The sequence below is a fragment of the Amblyraja radiata genome, unplaced genomic scaffold (genome assembly GCF_010909765.2).
Source record: "Amblyraja radiata isolate CabotCenter1 unplaced genomic scaffold, sAmbRad1.1.pri scaffold_389_ctg1, whole genome shotgun sequence".
Lineage (NCBI taxonomy): Eukaryota > Metazoa > Chordata > Chondrichthyes > Rajiformes > Rajidae > Amblyraja > Amblyraja radiata.
In genome coordinates, this window is record NW_022630516.1 from 61,369 (window position 1) to 70,648 (window position 9,280).

Genomic DNA, 9,280 nt, shown 5'->3' on the forward strand with positions numbered 1-9,280 from the left:
AGACCCCATTGCACTGTTATCCACCCCGAGTCCCATTATCAGTACCCCATTCCTGCTTTCTCCCCAAATGCCTTGATTCCTTTAGCCCGAAGAGCGAAATCCAGATCTCTCTTGAATACATCCAGTGAATCGGCGTCCAATGCCTTATGTGGCAGAGAATTCCACAGATTCACAACTCTCTGGGTGAAAAGGGTTTTCCTCATCTCAGTCCTAAATAGGCTACCCCTTATTCTTAAACTGTGTGACCCCTGGTTCCGGACTCTCCCAACAAGTGGAACATGTTTCCTGCAACTACCCTGCCCGATGCCTTGAGAACTTATGTAGGTTATGGAGAAAACGGGGCAACTCACCGGCGTCAGGGCGGAGTTACCTCTCTCTCCAATACAATACTCAACAAAACACTATTCAACCTTCTGAAGAAGGGACTTGACCCAAAACATCACCCATTCCCTCCCTCCAGAGATGCTGCCTGTCCCGCTGAGTTACTCCAGCATTTTGTGTCTATCTACTATTCAACCCTCTCAGGACCAGAAGTGGTTTAGTTCACGCCCCCTCGGGACGTGCATTGTATGGGCGGTTCTGTCCAACACAGCAGAGCAGGCAGTAATGCCCCTGTCCCGCTTAGGAAACCTGAACGGAAACCTCTGGAGACTTTGCGCCCCACCCAAGGTATCCGTGCGGTTCCCGAAGATTTTTGTCAGTCTCCCTACCTGCTTCCACTACCTGCAACCTCCGGCAACCACCTGCAACCTGAACGGAAACCTTGGGTGGGGCGCAAAGTCTCTAGAGATTTCCGTTCAGGTTTCCTAAGTGGGACAGGGGCATAAAAGTAAGCGCGTCCGTCCTCAAATGGAGCAACCGGAACAGCACAGAATGCTCCCAATACCGCCTTTGCAGAGCTGTATAACTTTATTTTGTCAAGTCAAACTACATTTAAAGCAGATGTCCCTTGCTGTAACACGGCGGACCCCGAATTTCGAAAGCGATTTGGAGCTAAATGTGGATGGGAAGGGTTCTCGTGTGTAGCGACCCAGTACAAACAAAGCTCCCGAGCCCAGTGCCAACTAGATCAGCATTTAGATGTTGGGATAGGCAATAAATATACAATATTGCTCGTTCATAGAAACATAGAAACATAGAAAATAGGCGCAGGAGTAGGCCATTAGCCTCTTCAAACCTGAACCGCTTATCAATATGATCATGGCTGATCATCCAACTCAGTATCCTGTACCTGCCTTCTCTCCATACCCCCCTGATCCCTTTAGCCACAAGGGCCACATCTAACTCCCTCTTAAATATAGCCAATGAACTGGCCTCAACTACCTTCTGTGGCAGAAAATTCCACAGATTCACCACTCTCTGTGTGAAATTTTTTTTTCTCATCTCTGGCCTAAAAGATTTCCCCCCTTATCTTTAAACTGTGACCCCTTGTTCTGGACTCCCCAACGTCGGGAATAATCTTCCTGCATCTAGTCTGTCCAGTCCTATCATCATGCGCTCAAACTCAGAGGCGGTTTGGTAGCATGCATCAGTAATGTGACATCCGGTGATCTATTCATGGTTCCATTCTACTTCTACACCAGGCCGATCTGTTTGCGTGGATTTCCGTTTACCCGGCGCCGCAGATCTCCACCGCCGTTGTCACCCACTGCACCCTGGAGCACTCTGACTGCTCCTTCATGGTGGACAACGAAGCCATTTACGATGTGTGCCGGCGGAACCTGGACATCGGGCGCCCCACCTACACCAAACTCAACCGCCTGATCGCGCAGATCGTGTGGTCCATAACCGCCTCGTTGCGCTTCCACGGCCCCCTCAATGTGGACCTGACTGAGTTCCAAACCAACCTGGTCCCCTACCCACGCATCCACTTCCCGCTCGCCACCTACGCGCCTCTCATCTCGGCCGAGAAGTCTTACCACGAGCAAATTTCGGTCCCTGAAATCACCAACGCCTCTGCTTCGAGCCGGCCAACCAGATGGTGAAATGCAACCCCTGCCAGGGCAAGTACATGGCGTGCTGCATGTTGTACCTCGGGTACGTGGTGCCCAAGGACGTCAATGCCGCCATCGCCAGCATCAAGACCAAGCGCACCATCCAGTTCGTGGACTGGTGCCCGACCGGATTCAAGGTGAGTGAAGGGTTTGAGACAAAACCGTGTGTACCCGGTTGAGGAGATGCTTTGGCAATGCTTGAAATGTTAAATATATGTCACTGCATTCATCGACAATAATTATACAAGGACCTCTCCCATTCTCCCCACAGTGCCCACCCTACACAACATCCCAACGCAATGAAGTCATCCCATGGGAATGTTTTAACCCGGCGCTACCATTTGCAGACACATCCTGTCCTGATGCGGGTGCAAGGGTTGGAGGAGAGTGGGTGGTTTGAAGCAGTTCATGTGCGTGGAGACGGTGGAGTGAAGTACCTCCTTCTACCGGTAAAATACTGCAGGGAACATTGAGCTTCTGATAGGGGAAGAAACATAGAAACATAGAAAATAGGTGCAGGAGTAGGCCATTCGGCCCTTCGAGCCTGCACCGCCATTCAATATGATCATGGCTGATCATCCAACTCAGTATCCTGTACCTGCCTTCTCTCCATACCTCCTGATCCCTTTAGCCACAAGGGCCACATCTAACTCCCTCTTAAATATAGCCAATGAACTGGCTTCAACTACCTTCTGTGGCAGAGAATTCCACAGATTCACCACTCTCTGTGTGAAAAATGTTTTTCTCATCTCTGGCCTAAAAGATTTCCCCCTTATCCTTAAACTGTGACCCCTTGTTCTGGACTTCCCCAACATCGGGAACAATCTTCCTGCATCTAGCCTGTCTATCCCTTAATAATTGTGTACGATTCTATAAGATCCTCCTCAATCTTCTAAATCGTGGGGGGTGAGGGGAAGAAATCGATAGGGAGAGGCGGAGGGGGAGATCGTGAGGGGGGTGAAGCAAATGTAGGGGGGTGGGGGGAGGGAGGGAGAGGTAAGGTGAGGCAAAGGGACGCGGAAGAGAGGAGATAGGTGTGGGAATTCGCGGGGTGGAGGGTTGAGGGAAGAGATCAAAGATGAATTGCAAAGCTTCAAGACGACCAAGGGATAGGGTTGGGTAGTTTGCTGATATATTCTTAAAAGTCCTCTTCATGTGTTATTCTAATTCTGTGCTTCAAAGAAGATTGAAACTGAGCATGTGGGAATCACACACACTGCCGTCTTCTGCAGTCAGATTCTGTTGCCTGTTGACAAAGGACAAAGGGCAATCGTAAATTAATTAAATAAAGTGGAAAAAACTAATAGGACCTTTAGTAGTCACACATTCATCTCCTCCATAACCGCCTCGCTGCGCTTCCACGGCGCCCTCAATGTGGACCTGACTGAGTTCCAAACCAACCTGGTCCCCTACCCACGCATCCACTTCCCGCTCGCCACCTACGCGCCTCTCATCTCGGCCTCTCATCTCATCCACTGCCTCGATTACTGCAACTCCCTTTACATTGGCATCAGCCAATCTTCCCTGTCTCATCTGCAACTGGTCCAAAACCCCGCAGCGAGTCTTCTAACGGGTACCCGTAAAAGGGACCACATCATCCCGTTCATGGCCTCTCTCCACTGGCTCCCTGTGCCATTCCGAATCAATTTCAAGATCCTTCTTTATGTCTACAAAGCCCTCAATGACCTTGCCCCCTCTTACATTAAAAGTCTGCTTACCCATCGCAACACCTCCATGTCCCTCAGATCGGCCAACTTGGGGCTGTTGAATATCACGCGGTCTTGGCATAAGCTCAGGGGCGACCGCGCCTTTGTGGAACAGCATCCCCTTTTTCCATCAGAACTGCCCCATCCATCGACTCCTTTATGTCTAGACTTCAAACTTATCTTTACTCCCAAGCCTTTCTTGACGTCGTCTGAGCAAGGGCTATATGTATATATGTATGTAGTTTGTTTGTTTATACTATTCCTTCAACGAAAGTAAAGCACTTTGGCTAACGAGCGTTGTTCTTTCAATGTGCTATATAAATAAATGTGCCTTGACTTGACTTGATTTGCTAATCTGTAATGACATGGAATAGGACTGTGTTTAAACCTGAAATCTTCTTGTTAAGAAAGCTTATGTAATTTTGCCCTTCATAACAAGAGGATTTCAGTATAGGAGTACAGAGGTTTATCTGCAGCTGTATAGGGCCCTGGTGAGACCACATCTGGAGTATTGTGTACAGTTTTGGTCTCCTAATTTGAGGAAGGACATCCTTGTGAATGAGGCAGTGCAGCGTAGGTTCACCAGATTGATCCCTGGGATGGCGGGACTGTCATATGAGGAAAGATTGAAAAGAATAGGCTTGTATTAACTGGAGTTTAGAAGGATGAGGGCGGATCTTATAGACACATGTAAAATTATAAAAGGACTGGTCAAGCTACATGCAGGAAATATGTTCCCAATGTTGGGCGAATCCAGAACTAGGGACCACAGTTAGAATAAAGTGGAGGTCATTTAAGACTGAACAGGATAAAGACTAAGAGAGAAAAAAACGGTTTCACCCAGAGAGTTGTGAATTTGTGGAATTCCCTACTAGAAAGGGCAATGGAGGCCAAATCACTGGATGGATTTAAGAAAGAGTTAGACAGAGCTCTAGGAGCTGGTGGAATCAAGGTATATGGGGAGAAGGCAGGCACGGGTTAATGATTAGGGACGATCAGCCATGATCGCAATGAATGGCGGTGCAGGCTCGAAGGGCCTAATGGCCTCATCCTGCACCTATTTTCTATATATGTCTATGTTTCTACGTTTACTCTGCTGTGTCTCATCACTCATTTAATTTTACAAAGGTAAGTTTATTTGCAGGAGGAATCCAATAACAGCCAGAATCCAAGGACACATCAATCTAAAATATACGAAATAAATAAAAGCATAGCAAAAGGATTTAAGTATAAGAGCAGGGAGGTTCTACTGCAGTTGTACAGGGTCTTGGTGAGACCACATCTGGAGTATTGCGTACAGTTTTGGTCTCCTAATCTGGGAAATACATTCTTGCCGGAGAGGGAGTACAGAGAAGGTTCACCAGACTGATTCCTGGCATGTCAGGACTTTCATATGAAGAAAGACTGGATAGACTTGGCTTGTAGTCGCTATAATTTAGAAAATTATCAAGTCTTCTAATGTTTTTGCAGATTCCCCGTTTGAAAGGGATTTGATTTATCTACCCCGAAATGATGAACTGGATTCACTCAGACCAAACACTTCATTTCCACCTTTTTTATTTTCTCCTTCTTTTATTTTGGCAGATTAGTCTTTAGCAGTTTTTAGCAGTTTTAGTCTTTACCAGTTTTGGTCTTTATCAGTTTTGCTCTTTATAAGTTTTGGTCTTTATCAGTTGAAAAACCGGCTGCCAATCGGGTCTGTAGAAAATCAGTCCTGCTTGCCTTTTCTGGCTATCGCGGCAGTCTTTTCGGACAGTCCTTTTGATTTACTGTTCAACTTTTGCCGCTCGCAAGTCTCTTGTATCTTCTTCACTGGCTTCTGGTGCTGTGTGCCCTTTTGACCCCCTGGGGAGAACTCGGCAGGCTGGGGTTCCTCCCACTTTAATCACTGTCTCGTGATATCAATGTAGCATTTATCTGCACCTGTTCTTTCATTTCAGTTTGACTTGACACCTCCCACTCGATCTTCCAATGGAACCACTTGGGAGATCGACGCTTTAAAGTCAAACTTTGAAGTCTAGGTTTGAACTTGGTCGTTATAGGCTACCAGTCGATCTGTTGTGGTGCTTGGGAAAGTTGCGCCCAATTGCGCAGCACAAAAAAATGTATTTTAGAGCATTTTCTCGTTCTCTTATTGTAATGACTCATGTCAAAGAGATGGCCTCCCACTTTGGATTGTTTAGGGCTTTGTTCTTGCCAAGAAACCTCTTCGTTGCTCTCCAAATCCATGCGACTGCCTTGATCAGTCGAGCTGGTACGCTGAACCGCTTGACATCAACAATGTTCTGAATAGCTGACCCCGCAGGTGGTCTCTTTGGGCTTGTTGGTTCCGGTTCTTGGTTCTCTACTTTGCCTCTTGATAGTGCTGCAACAAAAGATTTCTTCTGTAACTTGTTGATGTTCTCTCTGGCAGTGGCAGCCAGTTCTTTAGCTGATATTATTGACCACTCACTCACAGGCAATACCAGGAACTTCGGTCCATTTTGCCACTCCGAATACTGATCAAGGTCTTGAGGGCTGGCACCTCTGGTGATTACTTCAGCGATGTTTTGCGGGCCAGGAATCCACCGCCAATCCTGAATGTTGGTGCTTGTTTGAATCTCTCCAATCCGATTGGCGAAGAATGTCTGAAATCCGTAGCTTTCTCGCTGTATTGCACCAAGGATTGTTTGGCTATCCACAAGATGATACCACTTCTCCTCTTGAATTTGACTGTGTAGCTCAAAACACCTCTTTAAGCGTGAGGCGAACACTGCTCCGCACATCTCTGCTTTAACAGCGTCTCCTCTGTGGTCCAAGGGAGGTAACTTGGCCTTGAATTCCACAAGTCTGACAATTGGGCCATGGTCTGAATCCCATCTCAGGTACATCACCTCAGGTGTGCTCACTTCCGTCAGAAAAGGTGATTCCCAAGGGTTCAGTTGCGGAGCAAGAGGGAGTCAGTGCCCTGACGAACATGACTTTTCCAAGTTGTACGTACTCTTCAAAGAGCTTAATTGCATCCTCCCTGAGTCCATCTGAGAGTGCCATGTCCCATGTGTCTCTGAGCGAACAGCTTCCCTCTTTTGCTTCTTGGAAAGCACTGCGTACTAGAATCGCTCCCTTTTGCTTAACAGGAACCACTATGCCGATGGGGTCATATAGCCCTGCTACCTGGCTGAGAAGCTCTCTTCTTGTTAGGGGATTTGGCGTCTGAGTTTTGATTTGCTCTTGTAGAAGGCCTTGACCAAGCCGCATATTTTTCTTTCTCTTGGAGAAATTGGTTCCCATCATAACGTGGAGCATGTCCTCTTCAACAATGTAGCCCAGACAAAGTGCCTTGTTATCATCATCATGCATTTGGTTTGGTAGGATTATGCTTTTTGTTTTGCTTTTCTTTAAAGCATCACTATCCTCCTTCCTCCCACTTTGGCCAGACAGAACCCACGGCTTGAGCTCAAACCCACCAGCGTTTAGGATTTGTTCCACATTTGCTGTGATGATTCTCAACTGGTCGAGGCTGTTGTGAGATGTGAGGATGTCGTCAACATAGCTGTATTTCTGGAGTACTTGCTGCTCATCCTTGAGGCGGGTAAAATAAGGAAGATTAGCAGTCTCACGCATTGCCAACTGTGCAATGCACCCCGCAGGTTTGTCTCCGATATTCACTCTTGTGATAGCATACTCTCCCAGCTCCTCGTCCTCGGAATCTCGCCAGAGGAATCTGTGTAAGTGTACTTCACGGCCCTCCAACCAGACTGAGTTATACATCTTCTTTATGTCTCCCAGAGCAGCATAGATTCCGCCTCTGAATCTGAGGAGGACGGCGCGAATTTGGTTGAGGACGTCTGGACCTTTCATCAGCAAATCATTTAAGTTGACACCATTGCACTTTTGGCTGCTGTTCCACACTAGTCTCACTGGGGTTGTGACAGAGTGGGGGTTTGGAGCAATAAGGTGACTCACATACCACACTGGTCCCTTCCAGTTGGCAATCATGTCTTCGGACAATTTGATTGCAGCCTTTCGGTCCACCATGTCGTGCACCTGAGCTGTGTAGGCACTTTTCCATTCAGGTTCTCTGGATAGCTGCCTCTCCGTCCTGAGAAATGTGGCTTCCACTGTCCTTTTATTATTTGGTAGCGAAGCTGGGTCTTCCAACCAAGGATAGCTAGCATGCCAATGTGGGTCTTTACTGTGACGGTCTCCTGTTACGTAGGTGAGGCCTTCCCTTACTACTTCGAGCTCTCTCTCTTCAGCAAGAGTCATTTCTTTTCCGCCTGGCTGGCAGTTTCCACAGCGGCAACCCCCGCACTTTGGCTCGCATGCTGCTCCAATGCTATCCCACTTCCACCAATCCAAGAAGTCCCGATTGGCGGCTGATGTACGTGAATTCTGAACTTTGACGGTGACCTGTCCGTTTGGTGCAAGTTCCTCAGGGACTGGGGCAGTGAGCTCCTCATATTTGAAAGCAGCTGCTCTCATTGATCTTGCGAAGTGTGTTTTGGACATGTGGGCTGACATGGTAAGATTCTCAAACAGCTCAGGATGACAACCTCCAACAGTCTTTCCCAGTGGTCCATCCCGCAGAATGAGATCTCCAACAGTTCTAATCCTCTGAGGCGCTAGCTGACCTTCTCTATGGCTTATGAGCAAATGTATCTCTTTTGGTCTCACAAGTTCCTCAAGTGGGACGTCTGGAAAGAACTTTTGCAGCTGCTGTGGTGTCACATGTTTGTGAACATCTGCAATGCTGTCCAATCCATAACAAACTAACTGGTGAGACTTGAGTGTGCCCTTGGAAGTCTTCACTCGGATCTTTAGAAGGTAGCGCATCGTCTCTACGTGGACCTTCAACCCCCCAACTCCATGGGCGATAAGCGTGATGTCTTCACTCCTAAGGTTCAGTCTACTCGCAGCCGTGTGAGTTATGTAGTTGGTATCTGAAGCCAATTCAATTAATGTCCCAACCTTTTGTCCAGCATTTGCTATGACCTCCAGAAGCATCATAATCACTGGATGCTCTTGCAGTCCACTTTCCTTTAGGAGGCTTGGCTGATGCTTTGCAGTGTTGAAGGCTCTTGATGCAGTGTTGGAGAACGCATCTCGGCATTGTTTTGACAACTCTGGTGGAAGTTTGCTGAAAAACTCCTCTTGGTCCACTGTATATTTCTTCTTGCCTTTATCTTCCTCTGGACCAAATTTACTCCTTCTCTGATCCACACTGCTTTTCCTCATCTCATAATTGGGGCACAGATAAAAATGATGCTCAGGAGTCTGTTCATCCTTGCAGATTTGATTTTTACACAGATATGCAGGTTTGCAGTATGAACCATCACCGTGAACATCAAGACAGTTTTTGCATGTTCCCAACTTCTTTACCGCAGCTCTTTTCTCTGTCATCTTTAGCCCTCGAAACTGCTTGCAGAAGTATAGCTTCCTTTTATGCTTTACGTCACCACAGACCACACAACTTGTGTGGTCATTTCCTGACTTGGCAGACTTGGTTCTGGCATGTCTTGGTTCAGTCCCAGTTTCCTTTCTACTCGGCTCCTCGTCCCTCAGTTGCTCGAGCTGTTCGTATATGCTCTCCTGCTCTTT

The 9,280-nt window shown here is 47.4% G+C and overlaps 1 pseudogene; it reads left to right on the forward strand.

Annotated features, from left to right (window-relative positions):
- Positions 1 to 278: 278 nt before the first annotated feature.
- On the forward strand, positions 279 to 3,784 carry LOC116969891 (annotated as a pseudogene).
- Positions 3,785 to 9,280: the final 5,496 nt, after the last annotated feature.